Raw genomic sequence first — 23807 nt, 5'->3', positions numbered from 1 at the left:
TAGAATATGAGCAATAAATGAACACAAAACAGAATGTACACATAAATGTAAATAGTACGCAACAATTGAATTTACGTTATATTTGGAGTTTATTTTACTTGGGGAATTTATGGCAACGTAGCTACAAAGTTTTCTTTAGATATATAAAGAGGCTTACATATTTTGACTTGTGCACAATATATATGCTTTTGTGTTTTCATTATTATAGTCGACCGAGTTAAAAATAATAATTGATTAAAACGACAAAAAAATATTGCAGCCACCTAATAGTGTAATTTGTGCATCAGTCCTTTAGCTTAGTTAAGGCATTTGACAACAGATTTTGTAGTTTTTTTTTCACCGTTCAAATGTTAATACTACATTATGTTATTTTTGCATGTACGAGTCCAACATTTAAAATTATTTGATGTACAAGCCAAAAATGAGAATAAACACGAACAATGTAAATTTCGATGTTTATTCAAAAAGAGCTATTATTACCAGATTGCTTTTAAAAGTGGAATAATCGCCTAGCAAGATATATTTTGTATTTTTATAAAATTAAGTTCCAACATAGTAACCAATGTATTCAGATACTTTTTAAAAATATTATATGTTGTACATTATGTATTCATTTATCTTTTGCATTGATCTAAATAGATATATTTCAACTAAATCTTACTGATAAAATGTGTTATGCACATGTATTTCCGTCATAGTTGTGAGAGAGTTTGCTTTGCAGAGATTGCACAGGTTAAAGACAATTCAACTGACACAGGAAATGAGATCGTAACTTGTGTTTTGCAAAATCTGACTAAAAACACTCGTTACGACTTGGTCGTGAGAGCGGACAACAAATTCGGAGCATCAGCCCTGTCATCGGCTATAACCTTTACAACATACAGTAAGAATAATTATTGCTATATATATGCGTAAATACTCTGTTAATATACACGTATTATATATATATATATATATATATATATATATATATATATATATATATATATATATATATATAGTGTTAAAGTGTATATTAACATCGATTTTACCCAAAACGTCAACCTATATTAATTTCAATATGTACACTCACTCCTATATCTATAGCGCCACAAAATTACATTGAAAACTATAGGGTTAAGGTATTAGCCATGTATTGCAACTCGGGTTACATTGGGTAACATCGACATATATCGCCACTCGCCGTAACAAATCGCAACGAACTTTTGACGTATTCGGACTTTACCGGATGTTGCTCTTTTAGAAACAGAATGTTTCCCCCCTCTTATTCATAGGTCAATGGTGAAATTTCTACATCGAAGAATTTGGAAACACGGTGATGTTTTTCTCACGAATATTTATTTAAAATAAATAAACACTAAAACGGCACGCTGACAATTGATAACGATACATCTAACAAATGAGTCGTTACAATAAAACATGGATTATTAGTGAAATCTACACGTAAGAGAATATTCAGATATTCGAGTAAAAGGGTTATAAATGTAAGTAGACCTTGACCAGTTTTGTACCTTTATGTGATTTAAAAGCGTCTTTGTTTTAATTTATCTTTGGAATTCTTTAACATTTTTATTAGCTAAATGTTAAGACAGCATTTTCATATTTTTACATGTAATAATGTACATGATACATATTTTTACATGTACTTATGTACATAATTTATGTATATGAGTATGTAATCTTTATCTTGATTATTTTAACTTAAAAACTATTAAACTTAAAATATTGTTTAAAATTATTTTATGTGTTTTGGTACGCGACTTATTTCTAACATAACACCATACATGTGCTTACCAGATATTTTCAAAGTTAACCTGTGAGGAAAAGGTGTGCGTAGTTTGGGGCTCTAACCCACGAATGCCGGGACACTAGCAAAACTCATTTGCTTGGTGTAGGTCTCGCTTTTTCTGTCAAAACCCCGTACTGTCTGGAATCGGTATCATCCGTATGCACAACAGCTACATATTTGTGATTACCACCCCTTATCCATGGCTAAAACGGATACTAGTGCAAAATGTATAATACTTGTGCATTTGGAATTTTGTGGTAGTTTCTGCTGGTTGACAATCAGATGTCTAATTTGTTTCAGGCTTTTGGATAAAACAATGCTCACGTCTGATGATGCGTTCAAGTAATACAAAAATTACAAAGATTAAAATACTTACCTATTGTGTATTTTTCTAACAAACCATATAATTTGTTTCAGGCTTTTGGATAAAACAATGCTCACGTCTGATGATGCGTTCAAGTAATACAAAAATTACAAGGATTGAAATTCTTACCTATTGTGTATTTTTCTAACAAAAGTTAATAACTTGTTTTCTTTAAATAAAAAATAAATTAGGGAGAATATGCTGATTCCTGTATTTGAAAAAAGTTATGAGGCAAATATTTTTTTTATTTAAATGCGCCGATTGTTAACAGCATCGTTGTTAATTTTAACATGTGAACTATGTCAGGATGTGCTCAAATATTCAAATAAAACAATCATAGTTATTAGGCTGTAGGCCGCTAGGCCTGCAGATTTTTATAACCGTATCTCGGAAATCTGGTGTATCAACCCCAGCGCTGTTTAAACTGCGTTGTTCAACGACCTAATTTACATTAACAATTACATCGAAAATACCTAGTAAGCAATCTGCTTCATCTAAAAGTAGCGCTGTTTGGAGTTTTCAATTTATGTTATGCGGTTAATATAGTTCGAATAAGCTGCGTTTTGTGTAATATAACGCAAGTAAAATTGTTTAAAAAACAATTATTTCAATATCGGCGAGTTACATTATGCAATATAAAAAGCAGAATCTGCAAATAGTTTCAAAATGAACGCGTATTGCATACCTTTTTACATGTTTAGATTTTGCTGCGGCCGAGGACCTGTAATATCTACATGAACATTGTAGTTACTTTTAGAATTTGGGTCATCGCATTCGGACAGGTTCATTCCCCGGAAATAAACTCTGAGAACTCGTTAAAACAGGGAATAAATTGTATTAGGGTGATTCGATCAAGAGGTATTTGTCGTTGTAGAAGGAAGCCTTAAACATAAACCTAATTGATATGTCCAATGCATTTTGTTTAGACGCATAAGGTTAAGCTGGTATACCATGGAAGTGAATTAAATATGCGTAAGTCAAGTTTGAAATATAGAGTAGTTCTTAACTTTAAAACATATCTGAACAGTCGGTCCATTGTTGCACTTATATATATATATATATATATACACACATATATCTATATGTATTTTCCAGACCCAGCGGCAATTGATTTCTTGAATGCCTCCACGTCTGTTGTCATGGTGAAAGAGGAGTATACATTTCAGCTTAACGTTGAAGGTAATCCGCCGCCAATAACTACACTACGGCTGGCTGCCAATGGGAAGTTGTATTTCAATGACACACAAACGGGCCTATTAACAATTGATATGTTCAACAGGGAATGCACTCAAACTCAGGAATATATCTTTACATCGGAAAATAAATACGGAACAGATATTAAAACATCGAATATAAGCGTAATTGGTAAGTTGTTTTTTGAGATTAATTAAACAAGAACAAACCACCATGTATAATAACATTTGGAAATGTGACCACGATGAAGATGGACAAAAAATAACTAACTAAACCTTTCGAAAAAAAGTCAAATATGTGATAGGTATAAAGTCAAATTAGTAATATATTCGTAAATACAAAAATAGCAAGGTATTTAAAAACAAAAGTTCCCGTCAGTAGCAGGATGCAATCCATGTATCACTACATTGAAAGAGCACAATTCTTACGCTAGCCTTCAGCGACAACTATTTGATATTGAATTTAAACTAGTGTATGTTAATTATTGAAACTAACAATTGTTGTTTATTCATAAAAATGACTGCAAGTTACACATATTTATACTGAGAAGTAAATTTCGATATTTCAATCAAAAACAAATTTAAATGCCAAATGTTAAACATGTTAAATCAACTTAAAATAGTAAGGAATATGACACGCTGGCCAAGGTTTTTCAACTGCGCATAAGCTAGTAGTTATCAGGCAATTATTTATGCCATTAAATTTGTAAACAAACGTTTGTTGTGTCATAACATAAAAAAGACTTGCACTGAGGTAAATCCATAAGACTATAATTGATAAAAATAATGCCGGTTAACTTCAAGATTATATACGGAAAGGGCGAAGGCAAATACAGCTTACCTCGGACAAATAACTTAGCCAATATGAAATCACCTAATTAATAACATTATAATATTACATACCTCACATGGTAATGCATGTTTAATCGTGGTAGAGGTGTCACATAAAGAATGAGCAAAAAGTTTTATCGGCACCGAAAAGTGGTAACAACTCATTAGTTGCTTTTATATGTTTCTATCTCTAAGAAGCAATGTAAACTTGACAAAAACAAATAAAGGAAGGGGATGGGGATGCAAGCTCGCTTTATGTAAAATAATGACAACTTTGGTAGGTTTGCAAATTCTTCAAGCTGTCTATCAGCTCAATCTTGTCAATTTATTGGAAAAGAGCGTTAATATGATCATTACTTTAAATGACTCCATTTTCAAAGTTTCTCCCAAATACAATACATTTGCACCGACATACGTGTACGCCACTTTTTCATTGTTGATAACTCATCTGTTTTCGGTATACATGCGCGTTATACCAGACTTATTTTCTTAGATATTTACACACAGGGTATAACGGCAAAGGAAACAATACTATTGCAAAATTCAAAACAAAAAAGATTGTTATATATTAAATAACATACTATTGTGCAGTAACACTGTTTAACTTTGATAAAATCTATTACAGAATCGCCAAAATCAGACCCTGCATATTCTTTCAACTCAACTTTCACACCACGAATTGGAGATTCAATAACCCTGGTGTTCCACTCAATTGGTTGTCCTCTTCCTAGTTTCAAATGGTCTCATGGCGCAGAAGTACTAACGCACTCTGATGTTAATATGACAACAAGCATTACTATTCCTGTCAACGGATATATAGATTTTGGATATTATACAGTGGAAATGGAAAATTCGGCCGGTCACAATGTGTTCATCTACGAATTTCTTGCGACAGGTAGGTTTAATTAACTTCCTTCACATATATCGAGTGAACAAGACGTTTTAAAACGGTTTCAATGTGTATATGGTTTTATAGTTTACGTACGCAAATATTCAATTTAAGTGTTATTACGTCATTTGTTTTAACGTTATATTCTACAACAATTACAACTCTCGGCTTCAAAAGCAACTCTGCATTGCTTTCCAAAAATATTCATGTACATTCAAACATTTATAACAAATTTAGGGAAGCTGAAATATACAGTGTATCAAAAGTTGTATCTATATGAAGAATTACACCCATTCGAAGGTGCTTACTTATTGTAGCATGCTTTATTTCCTTAAATTCATGACAGTGAATCAATGCATGGATTTACCAGCTCTTACTACATTTTCGCCACATTGATTTGGTCACTTTATCGAATACACAGTGGTTATGTTCAACTTATTTTATTTTTCTTATAAGAAACGTATATTTTTCGAATGTTAGATAATGTTTCTCCTCATATATGGTGTTGGGGGAGCAATAGAAAGCAGTGCTATATCGCCTACAAATTGGTCAATTGTTTATAGAAAATATAAAGACTTTTTTAGTAGTCTGTTACTTGTAACTTTTCTAAAAATGGAAAACCATTAATTGTTGATGCTGTTGGACGTTTAGTGTTTCGATGGTGCTTATCTTTGTGTGTTATGGTGGTGTGTTTATCTGTGTGTGTTACGATGTTTTCTGACTATATGTGTTAAAAAATATAGCTTATATCTGTGTGTGTATCGATGCTTTCTAACTTTGTGTGTTACGTTGCTGTCTAACTTTGTGTTTTACGATGATGTTGTCAGACTTTGTTTGTAATGATGTTGTCTAACTATGTGTAATTTGATGTGTCTATCTTGGTCCTTTACAATGCTGTCTTACTTTGACCGTTACGATGCTATCTTGTCTGTTATCATGTTGTGTAACTGTATGTGGTATCACGCTGTATAACTTTTTTGTTCTAATATGTGATGTTTTATTTTGTTTTGAATGATGATATCTTACTGTGTGTGTTATCATACTGTCTAACTGTGTGTGTTATGACGCTGTCTACCTTTGTGTGTTAAGATGTTGTGTATAACTGGGAGTGGTATGATGCTGTCTAACTGTGAGTGGTATCCTGATGTCTATATTTGCGTAGTATCATGTTGTTTATCTTTGAGTGGTATCATGTTGCCTAACTGGGTGTGCATTGATTGTGTATAACTGTATGTAGTCTGCTGCTGTCTTAATTTGTGTGATTTCATGCATTCTAACTGTGTGTAGTATGATGCTGTCTAACTTTATGAGGTTTGATGATGTCTAACTTTGTGATGTAGAGGTATCCTGCTGTCTTACTGTGTGTGGTATCCTCCTTTCTATCGCTGTGTGTAGATGCTATCTAACTGTGTGTGGTATCATGCGGTATACCTGTCTGTGGTATCATGTGGTATAACTGTGTGTGGTATATTGGGGTCTAACTATATGTGGTATCTTGCTCTATAACTGTATATAGTATCATGCGGTATAACTGTGTAGGGTATCATGCTGTTTAACTGTGTGTGGTATCATGCTGATTCACTGTGTGTGGTGTCATGTGGTATAACTGTGTGTGGTATATTGGGGTCTAACTATATGTGGTATCTTGCTCTATAACTGTATGTAGTATCATGCGGTATAACTGTGTGGGGTATCATGCTGTTTAACTGTGTGTGGTATCATGCTGATTCACTGTGTGTGGTATCATGGGGTATAACTGTGTGTGGCATCAGGCTGCCCAACAGTGTGTGGTATCATGTGGTATAACTGCGTGTGGTATCATGCAATATATCTGTGTGTTGTATCATGCGGTTTAACTGTGTGTAGTATCATGCGGTACAACTGTGTATGGTATCATGGTGTCTAACGTTATGTGGTATCATGCACTATAGCTGTGTGTGGTATCATGCTGTCCAACTGTGTGCGGTATTATGTGGCATAACTGTGTATGATATCATGGCGTCTAACTTTGTGTGTTATCATGCGGTATAAATGTATGTGGTTTTATGCGGTATAACTGTGTGTGATATCATGCTGTCCAACTGTATGTGGTATTATGCGGTATAACTGTGTGTGGTATCATGCGGTGTAATTATGCGTGGTATCATGTCGTCTACCTGTGTGTGATAAGATGATGTCTAACATTTTGTTATGATCCTGTCTAACTGAGTGTTGTTTGAGTCTGTCTTGGTATATTATTGTGCTATCTAACTTTGTTTTAACGTTTGTAGGACCACCAGAACCAGTTTCCAACTTATCAGTTGTTAACTCTGGCATTACCAATGTTTCTGCTATTATCACTTGGATATCAGGGTACGATTATAACTCTGCACAAACATTTCACATCCTCTTTACAGATGGTCAAGAAATGAAAGGTAAGATTGTTACATATATTCAATAGAATATATTGTTGTATGTTCAACCTTTACACAATTTATTTTCCTATTGCTCTATTAAAGCTTTTCGGTGAAATGAGACGTTTTCTTAAACATTTTACCTAAAGTTATCAAATTTAAGTAAATAACCAGGAATTGGCCTTATTATATTTTTTTACCGCACATAATATGAAGTATTTAATGTGTTGACTTGCAAACAGTGAGAAATAAACAAGTAGTGCTAGACTCGATATTGTAGTTTTAAGATAAAGAGTGTGTTATCATTGTAACAGACTGTCAGGAATATGCAGAAGTGTAATGGCGGTCCGATCACATGATGAAAATTATGGTGGTCGTAAATTTTCCGGAATTGTCTCAATTGTTTAATGATTTAATGCAATATAATAGAAGAAAAGGAAATGTTTACAGCCCGGAATAAATATATTTCAATTTTATATTATCATGGATTGTTTTTCAATGAATGCAGTATTTTGAAATGTTTTATAGTGGTTTTTACATACGGTATATAACTATATATATATGTATAAAGTATATGGTATGAACGTTGTTATTCATTTAAGGATTGCTTCTTAATAGTTGTGCGTTCATGCAGTATGAACGCTCGACCGCGATTTTGCATATCCATGATCTGCGCTAGCAGATTGTGTAGTCTAGCTCATTGTTTTTACCGTTCAAATGGTAATAATGTATTATGTTGTTTTGGCATGTAAATTCCAACATCTTGAATTATTTGGTGTACAATGTTACTTGCGATATTTATTCAAAAATAGCTATTATTATTAAATTGCTTTAAAAGTCGCTGAGAAAGACATCGTTTGTAAACATATAAAATGAAATCCAAACATGAAATTGTGTCCAATTTACTCAGATACTTTTAAAATATTATATGTTGTACATTGTGCATTCATTTGTGTATTTCATTGAACTTAATAGATATATTTCACCTAAATCCCTTTTAAGAATATGTATTATGCGAATGGAATTACCGTCATTGTTATGAGTGAGATTTCTTTGCTTTTCAGAGATTGCACAGGTTAAAGATAATCCGACTGATACTGGAAATGAGATCGTTACTTGTGTTTTGCAAAATCTAACTAAATGCACTCGTTACGACTTGTTCGTGAAAGCGGAAAACAAATTCGGAGCATCAGCCCTGTCATCGCCTGTAACCTTTACAACGTACGGTAAGAATAGACTGAGAGAGAGAGAGAGAGAGAGAGAGAGAGAGAGAGAGAGAGAGAGAGAGAGAGAGAGAGAGAGAGAGAGAGAGAGAGAGAGAGAGAGAGAGAGAGAGAGAGAGGGAGGGAGGGAGGGAGGGAGGGAGGGAGGGAGGGAGAGAGAGAGAGAGAGAGAGAGAGAGAGAGAGCATGTGTTATCATGCTGTCCAACTGTGTACGGTATCATGCTGCATAGCTGTGTGTTGTATCATGCGGCATAACTTTGTGTGGTATCATGCGGTATAACTATGTGTGGTATCAATTTTCCAACTGTGCTTGCTATCATCCGGTATAACAGTTTTCTATCATGCGTTATAACGGTGTGTGGAATTCTGCTGTCCATCAAAATGTATCATAATGTTGTCTGCGTGTGGTATCATGCGGTATAACTGTGTGTATGGTATCATGCTGTTTAACTGCGTATGGTATCATGCGGTATAACTGTGTGTGGAATCATGCGGTATAACTGTATGGTTTTATGCGATATAACTGTGTGTGGTATCATACTGTCCATCTATGTGTGGTATCATGTCATCTAACTGTGTTTGGTATCATGTCCTCTAACTGTGTATGATATCATGTCGTCTAACAGAGTGTGGTCACATGCCGTTTAATCTTTTGTGGTATCATGTCGTCTAACTGTTTGTGGTATCATGTCATCTAACTGTGATTGGTATCATGTCATCTAACTGTGTATGGTATCATGCCGTCTAACTTTGTGTGGTATCATGTCATCTAACTGTTTGTGGTATCATGTCGTCTAACTGTGTTTGGTATCATGTCATCTAACTGTGTGTGGTATCATGTCGCCTAACTGTGTTTGGTTTCATGCCGTCTAAATTTGTGCGGTATCATGTCGTCTAACTGTTTGTGGTATCATGTTTTCCATCTTTGTGTGGTATCATGTCGTCTAACTGTATGTGGTATAACTGTGTGTGGTATCCTGCTGTCAAACTCTGTGTTGTATCATGCGGTATTACTGTGTGGTATCATGCGGTATAACAGTGTGTGGTATCACACAGTATAACTGTGTTTGGTATCGTGCGGTATAACTGTGTGTGGTATCATGCGGTATAACTGTGTGTGGTATCATGTGGTATAACTGTGTTTGGTATCACACGGTATAACTGTGTGTGGTATCACAAGGTATAACTGTGTTTGGTATCATGCGGTATAACTGTGTGTGGTATCATGCGGTATTACTGTGTTTGGTATCATGCGGTATAACTGTGTGTAGCTATCATGCGGTATAACTGTGCTTGCTATCATGCGGTATAACTATGTGTGGTATCATGCGGCATAAGTGTGTCTGTTACCATGCGGTGTAAATGTGTTTGGTATCATGCGGTATAACTGTGTTTGGTATCATGCGGTATAACTGTGTGTGGAATCATGCGGTATAACTATGCGTGGGATTATGTGGTCTAACTGTCTGTGATAAGATGCTGTCTAACCTTGTTTGTTAAGATCCTGTCTAACAGAACGTGTTTTGATGCTATCTAACCTTGTTTTAACGTTTCTAGGACCACCAGAACCAGTTTCCGACTTATCAGTTGGCAGTTCTGGCATTACCAATGTTTCTGCTATTATCGCTTGGAAATCAGGGTACGATTATAATTCGACACAAACATTTCACATCCTCTATATAGATGGTCAAGAAATGAAAGGTAAGATTAGAAGTAACATTACATATATTCCATTGATATGAATGTATGTTCAACCTTCACACAATTTATTTTCCTATTGCTCTATTAAGGCTTTTCGGCGAAATGAGACGTTTTCTGAAATAGTTTACCTATAGTTCAAATTTGAATAAATGATTACGAATTGGCTCTTATTTTTTTTAAATTGCACAAAAGATTAAGTATTCAATGTCTGACTCGTAAACCGTGAGAATTACCTTTTGTCATAAATAAACTAGCAGTGCTAGACTCGATATTGTAGTTTTAAGATAAAGATTGTATTATCATTGTAAAAGACTGTCAGTAACATGCAGTAGTGTAATGGCGGACTCGTCAATTTTTCGGAATTGTATCTTTAGTGTTTGATGATTTAATGCTTTATTAAATACCTATAGGAACTGTTAACATCTGGAATGAATATAGTATTATCAGTATTTTGAAATGTTCTGTAGTGGGTTTACAAACGGTATACACCCATGCATATTATATAGAGTATATGGTATGAACGCTGTTGTTCATTTAAACATAATTTAAAATTGTCTTAGATCAAACGAAAGACTTCTTTTAAAATTTATTGAGACTATCTTTCTGGGTCATACCAACGTACGTCAGGTTTTGTTTCTGTGTTGCACTACTTAATATTTTTAGTGTAGAAGGCATATCCGAACATTTATTAGAGCCTGCTTTAATTTGGCAAATGAAATTCTAACTTTCATTCGAAAATCTTGAGCGGCTTTTTGCATCAACAAGGGAAATAACCAAAAAGGGCTACGGATCACAAAATCGGCCAGGAAACGTGTACAGTCGAATTATAACCATGAAATTTGGAAAATAGGAATATATACATGCAAGCACATTTATAACGTGCACAGATATGCCCTATTTGTCGAGAAAATACGAAAAAATGTGGATAAAATCAACACGATTATTTGTAAACATTGCCTCGTAAGCCATACTTGGTAAATAACACACTTTTATCTGGAAAGTTATGATACCAAACTTAGATTTTGATCGAAGAATATTTTTTTCGCCACATGCTAGACGCATACATTTTTCAAAATGTTTAGAAACAAATCACCTACCAGGCAAAAGTTGGAACCTGAATCGGTACTTTTCATTCGAAATCCGCCATTTTGTTTGCCATGAAACATTGTTCTCACTTAATGCTTGCATGAAACCAAATTACGTCTCCCCCCTTGAATATATTTTGTGCGCATGGAATAACTGTCATAGTTATAAGACAAATTTCTTTGCTTTTCAGAGATTTCACAGGTTAAAGACAATTCTACAGACACTAGAAATGAGACCATTACTTGTGTTTTGCAAAATCTGACTAAAAACACTCATTACGACTTGGTCGTGAGAGCGGACAACAAATTCGGAGCATCAGTCCTGTCATCGCCTGTAACCTTTACAACGTACGGTAAGAATAAGTTTTGCTTTATTAATAGTGGGGAGAGAGAGGGGCAGGAAGAAGTAGAGAGAGAGAGAGAGAGAGAGAGAGAGAGAGAGAGAGAGAGAGAGAAAGAGAAGGAGAGAGAGAGAGAGAGAGGGGGGGGGTGAGAGAGAGTTTTTTATTTTATTTTGCAGGTCCTGTTATCTTGTTCCAACTGCAAACAGACATAACTGTGTTTGTTTGTTTTTTTTTTTTTTGTTTTTTTATGGACACTTTCGTTTATTCAGAACAATAGGTACAACAGTATATATAGAATCATGAAAAGTTACGTTCATACGTGCTCTATTGTATCGTTTTTAAACACTGTACAAATATCCATGATTGTAAACTAAGGAAAAAAAGATAAAAGAGAAACAAAACATGCAAGTACATCACATATTCTCATTTGTATGCTTAAAAATTTAACTTAATTCAAGTATAAATAATTTCAATGAAAATGTAGTTTAAAGTAGAAAACGTTCTACAACTGTCCAATAACTTCTTTCCTTAAATGATAAGTTTGTTTTATTATAAATATCCAAAGCCAGTCTAAGGCTATTATTAACTCCATGTACTGTTGGAACTATTTTTTTATTCTTTTACAAAGGAATATGAATTTTTTAAATTCTAGGAACAATAAATCAAAACTAAAATTATTTTTTCCAGACCCTAGCAAAACAAACATACTATTTATGACAATATTTGGATCAATGGAATTCATTTTTCGTAAAATATGCTGTAGCAAAGGCTGTATGTTATTACAATCCCAAATAAAATGGAGCAGAGTTTCTTCACTGCTTTCACAAAAAGAGCATAGGTTATCGTCAACTAGTTTCATTTTATATAGCAACGACTTTGTTGGAAGTATTCTGTGAACTATTCTTGTTTGTAACCATTGAATATATGAATCTCGTGTGCAATAAAATACATAGCTATATGCAACTTTCCATTTAATATTGATATTTTCATATAACAACACCCACTTTTGTAGGCTAGTTGGTTTTTCAGTGTTTTTAATAAACGTGTTGTAAAGAAATCTATTGAGGTCCTGTTTTACCAATATAGGATATAAAAAACAATTTATACATGGACTTTTGCAAAGAGCAAAGTCAGTGTCTCTTAACATAATGTTCTTTTTCTCTATTATGAGTCTCTATATGAATCTATTGCAGATGTAAGTCCATTATAATGTAAAAAGTTCAATTTTATGCCAACATTCAATTCTAAAGCACTTAGATCATACATTTTACCATTTAGATCGAATAAGTCTTTTAGGTAGTGTAACCCCTTAATAAATAATGCATGCATAAATAGATAGTTTCCATTTTTAAAGTTATGGTTATAGAATAAAGGCATATGCAAAAATTGTTTTACAGTGTCTATACGTATTTTATCTATATATAACATATATGCTTTTACAACATCTATCCAAAATACATTTGACAATTTTTGGCAAATATTTTCACAATACATTTTACCAAATTTAAACATCTTATCAACATCAAATAAACTCTCCATCACTTTAAAACATTTACATTCATTATGTACTATATAATTTTTAAACCATTTTACATTTAAACTATACATATAACTCGCTACATCTATCATTTTAATACCACCTTCTGTAAAATCACAAATACGATACTTTTTATCTTAGGTTTTCCACCCCATACAAACTCATAAATCATTGAGTTTCATAAAAACATTTGGTGGATAAGGTAAGCTGATAAATAAGTGTGTAAACAGTGGTAATAAAATTGTCTTTACGACAGTTAGTTAGTCTCCCTATAGGTGTTAACTTTCTTCTTTTCCAATATTCAATGCTATTCTTCACTTTCAACAGTTTCTCATCAAAATTAAGGTTACACATTTTGTTAAGATCTACATCAAAATGTACACCCAGTAGTTTAGATCTAGTATCCCCCCCATAACAACTTAAATTTTGTTTTAATAGATCTGGCAGAATATTTTTGTGTTCCAATCCAAACCAACTTTGTTTATCAAAATTTACTTTTAGACCTGAAAATTGTGAAAATCTATATAACTCTTTTATGACAGTTTTCACCGTTTTCTCTGTACCATCTAATAATAAAGTTGTATCGTCCGCAAATAAAGAAATCTTGTATTCCTCTCCATCAATACATATACCTATTATGTCTTCACAATGTCTTATCTTTATAGAAAGGATTTCTGCACATAAAATAAATAAATATGGAGATATTGGATCTCCCTGTCGACAGCCTCTATCTATCTTAAAAAAATCTGACAAGTATCCATTTAATTGAAGAGCAACTTCCGTATTATACAGAAACATTTTAATCCAGCTTTTAAAAGTATCACCAAACTTAAAAAATGCTAAAGTTTTCTCAATAAGATTAAAGGATATAGAATCAAATGCCTCTTCAAAGTCAATCAGCATAATGAGTCCAGGAATGTTCTTATCATCACACAATTTCATTACATCATACAATAACCTAGTGTTTTCACTCATTTTACGACCTTTAACAATTTCTGTTTGGTCTTTGGAAACTAAAACATCTAATACAGTTTTCAATCTATTTGCTATGCTACCTGAAGCTATCTTATAAACGACGTTAAGCAAAGTAACAGGTCTCCAATTTTTCATTGTTTAGGTTTATTTTCCTTTGGAATACACACAATCGTACCTAACTTTATATTTCTAGAAAACGAATTACAATTAAAGGCATGGTTTATTGCTCTAACAACAAAATTTCCAATATTTTTCCAAAACATTTTATAAAAATTTACTGTAAATCCATCGCTTCCCGGACTTCATTTTTCATAACCTTTAAAGTATTTGATACTTCATCATATGTCAGAAGGCCCTCTAAGGAGTCTCTCTGGTGTTTGTTTAATACATTATAAACACATTTATCTAATTCTTCTTGAAGATCAAGATCAACAGATTCCCTTTCACTGTAAAGATTTTCATAAAATTTGTAAGACTCTTTCAGAATTTCATCTTGTTCATAAATAAAAGAACCGTCATCTTTTTCAATAAATGGAATGTGTTTATCAGCAATAGTTTTCTTTTCTAAATTGTAAAAATATGAGGTAGCCTTCTCGCCATTGTCTATCCAGTCTGCTCTAGATCTAATAACAAAGCCCTTAAGCTTATTGCTTCTTAGTTCATTTAACTCAGACTCTAGAATTAATAACTGTTCTTTATTATCTTCCGTCAAAATACTTTGTAATTTTAAGATATCATTTAGCAATATTTGTTCTTGTTGATTTCTTTTTTTAGACTTGTAGCTAGCAAATTATATAGTTTTACCTCTAATTTCCATTAACAAAGTTTCTAAAAATAGTTCATCGTTAATAACAAACTGTATTTCTGACCTATCCATTTCTATCACAGCAACACTATCATATACAGGAATACAATATTGTAAAATTACATCATCAATCTTTTTTTAATACATTCTAAATATTCAATATCTAATAAAAGTGAGTTATTCAATTTCCAAAGGCCTTTACCATGCTTGGCTGCAGAAAAACATAACTCTAAAGTAATAATTGAATGATCAGACACATATCTGTTTCACATTTTCTAACAAGATTTATCATATTATTTGATATCAAAAATAAGTCAAGTCTTCCCTGCTGAAAAGGGTTTAGTCTTCTCCAAGTGTAAGTTTTATTCCATCCGTGTAATTCTCTATATGGATCTAGTATGTTTCTTTCATAAATTATATCTAATAATCTTTTCCTGGCTTTAACATTATGGTGAATCGTTCTATAGTTTTTATAGTCTAACTCTGGGTTAAGCACTAAGTTATAGTTCCCACAAATAATATACCTATCAATATTACTCAGTTTATCTATTACATTGAAAATCATATTAAAAAATCCGGACAATCTGTATTTGGTGCGTATATATTAGCTAACAAGAAAGACATATCATTATACAAAATTTCTATCAACAGAAAATTTCCATTATTGTCTTTAACTACACTGTTAATTTTAATGTCTAAATTATTTCGAAATAATAAAGCAACTCCCCTAGCATTTGTTTTTCCATGGCTGTAAAAACATTCACCATTCCATTCTGAATTTTCCTATTGCTTACAGTAAACATACATTGCATGTAAGAGTGAGACAGAGAACAAGGAATACAGCCAGCGTGGAAATACATAATTTACACCGACTAGCTTTCACCTATTGCATAGGATACTATAATCATATGCAACAAAAAATGGTACCATGTACCAGCAGTTTTAGTCAAAAATAATTACCCTATGTTAAGTAAAAAAAAAAAACAGAAACAAAAAAAAATATAAAGAGTTTAAGAGCATTTCTAGCTTTTTTAATAAGAAGAAAAAAATGTATCTATAAAATAAAACATTCTCAAAGCATCATGTTTTACACACACATGCATGTAAACAAATTCAACGATCACATATCAAGTATTTACAAATGCATCTAATCCGATTGTCATTCAGATGACAGAATCTGTTATGTCATAATACAGAGCAATTATGTTAACAACATTTAATAAATAGTAAAAATATTTTGTCCTGCAGGGTTGGAGCAAGATACCAATGTAACTATTTTGAAAAACCAACAGAGACGCTTATCACTTCACACAAGACAGGATTTTATATGTGTACTATGTAACATAATAAACAATTATATCATAGAAAAAGAAAAAAAAACAAGCCGAAAAAAGATAAAAAGAAAGAAAAAAGAAAGACGTAAAGGATGTAAATCTTAGTGAAAACTTTTAACATTGGTTTCACCCCAACTGTCCACAATTTAAAAGGATTATTTGGACACCTTATATTTACTACAATCTTAACACTTATGACCTATATCTTATTGGTTCACAATATAGTCTTTAGTGTAGAAAAATATTCAGTACGTTATAGTATTTATAGTTCTATAAATCAGACATTCAGCAAATTCTTAAACCCCTTTAAGACTAAACAATATTGTTTCATCTTATGAGTACACCGGCTTGATATTTAAACGGTTTTATATTTAATAAACTTTTTTAGTCCTAAAAAGATATGTTTTATGTAATGCGTTAACTACAATATGTTCACATTATAACATGTTAATAGATGGTGTACAGTAAACCTAACTGGTGTCAAAAACAAAATCAAAATGAATAATATAATAGTCATGTTTACACCATAATTAATGAACAAGATATCTACATTTATACTAATATTATTGCAGTTACTTCAGAAACAGTCATTTGCAAACTATTCTGAAAAAACAACATCTATTAATCTTAAACAATTTTTTTACACGGTTTGAGCGGTAGTCTGTGATTAGCTGTGCTATGTCCTCATAAATATCGAATTTTACACGTTCCCTTCTATGGGTTTGTCCAAACACTGAACCATTAAAAAACCAAGCACTTTATATTTGTTCATGATGAAAACGTCTGCTGATAAGCCGTACATTCAATCGTGTCACATCGTCTGTTATTCTGTGTCCTGCCAACTTCATCTGTTGGATGAGAGAGAGTTTATTAACAGATAATGTACGCATAACGTCAACCTATAGTATATTCAATATGGACGCTCACTCCTTCACCGTGTATTGTACTAATCTATAATGCTACAAAATTACATTGAATTTACATTGGGTTAAGCCAAAGAAGTCGAAAATGCGAAATAAAACCCTGTTTAAAGCAGTAGGCAAGAGCCAAAACGGCAATGAACAAATACAAATACCACGAGCATACCAAACGCTTAACAAAATAGCTTTACCAACAATAATACGATTACCGCCTTGAAACGGTCATTTAAACACGAGTACTGTGGGTCACGAGTCTACTGGCGGCTTATAGTAGTTTCTATGGTAATAAACTCACACTTGTTCCAATGTAAGCCTCATCAATACCTATGTTTGTTGTCGGTTAAATGTCGCGCTTATTCGTAGAATGTTTTGTCATCCAAAAAACGAGTCATTGACGTCGTCGCTGTTTAAACGAGATATGTATCGTTGCATTACCTTTCAATATGTTTTTGTCCTACTTGTTATTGAAACATTTCAAATTGTATTTCAATGATGCAATCCTTGGTCACAATTTCAGCGTTGCATTCCTCCACAAAATTCCGTCAAGTTGAAATTTTGGCCAAGGATTGCATCCCTAAAATACAAGCATATCTAAAATAGTTCAATCAAGTAGAAGCAGAAAATATAGACTTATATAGGCTTAGAAATATTTTCATAATCTTTCTGTCAAAAAGGTTATCACTTACTTGTTTGTTTACATCAGTTGCGACCCGTTGTGACCTATGTGAGAACCCCTTTGAATTCATGTGATTCCTCACCTTGTTTTATCACCTATCAGAAAATATTCTTTCTACATCCTTATTTGAAAAGAAATATAACTAATGAATAAAACTGCTGTTGAGTGATTGTATTTATCATTTGCGTCGATCTTATTTGGGATTTGAACTTCGTTTGAAATCACTAACATACCTATGCATGTCGTTATTTTACAACAACAGAATGAGTTTTCCATCTGACACGAATGTTGTTTTAATTATTAAAAACTGTCGGGACAAGTGTGATGGAATTCGCATATGAACTGGTTAAAATGAGAAATCATGAAGATGACTTGAGTATAAAAGATGAGCACCATTTGATGAATGTTATTGATCTCATTTTGAACGCATTGTAATCAGTTCGAGTATGATCTGTTACAGTGTATGATAAAAATAAAAATAATCGCATGTGGTTATAATGTGTCGGGAGATGCAGAACGCATGCTTATCTCGTATTATATAATGCAATGGTTCAATATCATCACGTTACACACTACATTTAATGTTCTTATATAGAACCCATGAATATTTCGATGTGATTGTACCGCCATTGATATGACGTCCCTTTCATAAGTTATTGAAAATATTCACTATCCTGTGCACAAACCAGTCGCTAAGTCTATATATATCCCGCATGTTTATATAATTATTTATAGGGGAACCTGGGCCAGCACCAAATTATCATGTGGTAACGACCTCATCACCTCGAATTGGAACATCAGCATCGTTTGAAATGCAAGTTACGGGAAATCCTGCTCCAACGTTTCAGTGGACGCATAATGACATCAATGTTCAACACACCGATATCGATTTGACAACAACAATGAAGGTTAACAGCGTTGATGTCGACAGTTTTGGCGATTACTTGCTCTTAATAAGAAACGAATATGGACTATTTCAAAAAAAAATATACGATGCTTGTGGATGGTATGAATATTTTGATGACATAAAGGGAATTTTGATCAAAATTACAAACGTTTAACAAAATGAGTTATAGTTATGGTCATCCTTTCTACAAAAAAAGTCTTAATCGATGGAATTCGTTTAGTTATACCTTTCTTTAGATGCTTGTGTGGCATAGTTTGTTTGGTTGATGTACAAAACAATATGTTCTCTTCTTGTTACATGTTTGTATAAACATACGTGTTAAGTCTAAAAGCTGTATGGAAAATAATCGTTCTAGATTAATATGAAATCCATGTGATTTCTAGATGCAACCTTAACTATTTGTTCTTAAATAGGTCCTCCGGATCCTCTTGAAATTTTGAAAGTGGAAGACGTCAAATATTCCACGGCAAACATTGTTTTCCGGCCTGGTTTTAACTACGGAGAGTCTCAGACATTCACCATTAATCAGCAAAATAACGATGGAACTTGGACACGTAAAATGCTTTATTATTTAATGTACAGTTATATTATTTGTATCTTTTCAGGATGTGTTTGGACAACCTGCAGTATTTAACAACACATATTGTTTACTGATATATCATTTTTTATCAAAGTTTATTTAATTTACGCGTGCTCAAATGCATACAGTACGCTATCAAGGAATAATGGATAATAGTGTATGGCCAACATCAATATTTAGATAAAAAATTATTACAAATTCACGAAAAATAAGGTCATATTGAACAACTCAAACTGTGCAAAGGATCAGCTGCAATTATTTGGTAAATAAATAATGTATCTGTGAAAGGAACTTTACATTCCTGCTTTATACTTTATATAACTTATACAGAAAACAATTGCTGGATAAAATGCTTCGTTTCTTTTTAACCTTAGAATTAGTTAAATCTGATATGGAAACACATAAATATGTGTTTCTAATTAAATTTACTAATAAAATACAGACTTAGATGTTACTGAAAATAAAGTTAAACCAGAACGTTTTATAGCTCTTCAATTAGTCATACTTGGGTTGTGGACATTGGCAACATCAAATAATAAACACATATGGCATATATTCATGTGAAGAATTTAGCTTCTTGTATAATTGGTAATACTTAACCACATTAAGACTGCCTCCCTTAGTTATTACCATCCATTACGCTTTGATCTTAAAGAGAGATTACCGTAATTTCAGAGAATAGATATGCTCAAGTCACAAAAAATAAAATTGGGAACATTTGGTTTTTGCAATTATTGGTAAAGAGGTGACTTGATCGCACTTAATATTGTATACACTTGCCTTAATGACCCGATGTTGCAAGATGAATTCGTTCAAAAGATGGCATTATAATGACGACCTAAGTATTCAACATTTAATATTTAGATAAAAAAATATAGTCACAGTTGTCATTTAGCTTTGTTGTAATACGATTTTGCTAAAATTCGATTGCACAGAATAGCAAATTAAACGAATCAAGCCGATCTATAGTCATTCTAAGTTTGGTGACCTTCCGGATTCTTGATGGACAAATCAAGCGTTCAGTAGTGTAATTCTCTTGGGATAAAGCAGCCGCTAAGGTGAGGGAAATTTCTACCAATGTATAAACAAGAAAGCAGTTGCTGTTTCTATTGGACGGCTTTTGTGTTGGACATCTTGTTTAGCGCCGTAGGTTTTTACACTAGAGATATATGTTGAAACAAGAAAGGTTTCGGGATAGGAAGTTTTGGGATTTGTGTTTTGGTGATTTCGTTAAAAATCAATTGTACTCGTTTGGATTTATACGAATCTTTATTTTATTCTGATGTTAAATAAAAGTACACATCGGCAAATCATGGACGTTTAATCAAATCGTCATGAAAATGTCCATGTCTCGATATATCGAAAGGTCTTAACAAAATTCAGGTTTCTGCCCATATCTAAGTAATTTAGACAAGGAAATACAATACCGTATAATTCCATATTCTTTTATCATAATATATCACCGTTTACATTTAAGTAAAAGCATGTGAAAACTCAATATAACTATAAAGAGGTGGACTAATAGCGGCTTCACACCAATACCGTATAGAAATTTCATTGATAATTACTAACTTTTCAAGTGTGGGTTCAGATTCAAGTGACGAAACTGCATTGTCACTTTCTTTCTACTTGGGTTTTGATAATGACATTTGCTGAACTGTATGACAACAAAAAAAATACAATGGTTTATAATTATTCATTTTAAACCGAATGAAATAAAGTTTAGTCTTTGTAAATTTATAGAATTATATGTATATAGTTTCCAATAATGTTAAGAAGAATTTGAAGAACCTTTTTGTCAACTTGTTTTCCTCTTAAATTTATTCCACCTAGGTTCTTATTGATTATCATACTGATTGTTTGATTAACAAATAGTCTACCTGTGAAAAGTGCTATATACTTTGCATCATCCTGTGTGTTGCTTGCTATAAACGTTGTCAGTTAGTTTTTCGAAAAAAAAACCTCATTGTATAGTATCCTATTGCATTTCATTATATTGTAAACATGCCGCCCTTGTATTTTAGCGATGACAGAAAACATTCGTGATGAAACTGACGGGAAAGGAATCGGGGAACAAATATATACTTTGGATGAATTATTAGCATCAACACCGTATAAGTTACAGATGTTTGCTGAAACTTCTAGAGGATACTCTGTTGGTTCTAATATTTTAGACTTTACTTCAGCAGGTATGAAAACTAGCTCAATATACATGGCATTATTGTAATATGTGAACGAAAACGTGAAACAAACTTTACTGACTGTTGGGAAAATTTTTTAAGTAACGAAACTCAGACATTTCAAAATGTATATTGAATTAGAAGTGGTTCAGATGTTGCATTCACAGAGCCCTTCAAAACATCCGGTGTTTCTATTCTGTTCTGCATCCTTATGTATTTCATTTTTTTGTACACATGCATTCATTACTATTTCCATTATGTATTTTTAGAATGTGAGTATCTTAATAAGAGTTGTTTTTTTAAATCTAAAACTTATAACAAGGTGTTTCTATTGTTACAGATGAGCCTCGAACAACGCCACAACCTCCAAATACAGCGCCAGTCATCAAGTCTTCATTTCAGTCTTTTATCTGGTGTTTTGTTGCATCTTTATTTTGCGTTGTTGTGTTAACCCCATAACGCGTATTCGCAATTCTTCTAACATAAGAACGGATATGTCACGCACTGATTATTACTTTTCCTTTTTCTTACCTTCAACAATACGTGCCTGGAATGAACTTCCACAGAATGTACGGGATTGTCGTTCTTTTGCATCCTTTAATTATTCTCTTCGTAGTCGATTGCCAATCTGCCCGCATTGTCCTTTATAAACGTACATTCGACAAACTTCAATTATCACAGAAATTAACATTGATTTTATTCTCTATGGCGATCCAACCCTAAACAACTCCAAAATAGTTGATACTGTTCATAAATTCGTTCAAGACTCGAAACGTCTATATATAATAAATCGTGTCTGAACTACCAAACCTTCATCTAAACACACAATTCTTAGTTCTGTTATTTAGCATTAATAACATTCTCGCATAAAACATATGTATCGTCTAATCGTCAATCATACGCATTTTCTGGTAAACAAGTAATTCGATTCCTACGGAGAGGATGTTCCAATCCTTTTCAATATTATATACAACTTGTGTGTGTGTGTGTATTCTCTGTAGTTTGTTTATATGTTAAATAAAATATGTTTAAATCAAAGCGTATGGATCACATCAATCAATGTTTCTAAATATTGATGAACACATGTTCAATGACAATATTTGTCACTGTCATTTGTTTTTGACTCTGGTGAACTTCTAAGAATTTTTTTTAAACCACTTTTGATTACGTGCATGCTGATATTAGTATGTATAGTCATATTTTAAAGATGCTCTCTTAATCCCAAATAAAATGTACCACAGGTAATACAGTTGTTTCATTATACTGAAAAGGATGAATAGATATCGAAAACAATGGTGTTTTATGAAGGATACCGAGTTTAATTAGAAAGAAACGTGCAAAAACACGGTATTTCTACCTTATGAGACGAAAGTTGATCACTGTTAATCTTATCGGATCCACCAGTCATTTAACATTTCTGCGTTTTTATATGTTAAGGTTTTCATCTTGTTATCAGTAATTAATATTTTTCCTTACAACATATTGAAAGCTGGTGATTTTACATTGTGAATATATGTTCAACATCATGATATAAACAAATTATTGATGATATGTTTTGTTCGTGTTTTATGTATAAAAACATAAATCTCAATAATTAATGTCAAACTATATATGCTTCACGACGTTACGTTATGCGAATCTGAGGACATCCCGTTCTGGGTCAACTCAGATTGACAGTAATAATTCGAGTGTAAAGGTCCTTCTTTAAGAGGTTTTTCTGCGCCATTAAAATTCGTTTCTTTCCCAAACGGGTAGGGAGAAATTCCACCATTTTCTCGTCCTTAATTTGATTTACGATAAAGTTTTGTTCAAACTTATCTTAATCGAGCGTATATAATTATCTTATCAACTTGGCTGCCATTTCACAAAACTTAGAAATACGCTCTGGATATTATGAAACACATAGTCCTTTTGATCATGGAATATTAAAACACATATACCCGTCGCCATTGATTTAATTTGGAGAGCTAATGATAAACACGTAGTTTCAGGTTGACTGCATATATACAACAAGGTATATGTATATTCACTGTTATTTCTCTAAAAAAACTCTTATTAATTTTAAAACACTAATCACAA

The sequence above is a fragment of the Mya arenaria genome, chromosome 9, assembly GCF_026914265.1.
Source record: "Mya arenaria isolate MELC-2E11 chromosome 9, ASM2691426v1".
Lineage (NCBI taxonomy): Eukaryota > Metazoa > Mollusca > Bivalvia > Myida > Myidae > Mya > Mya arenaria.
Note: the sequence above shows the minus strand (reverse complement) of the source record.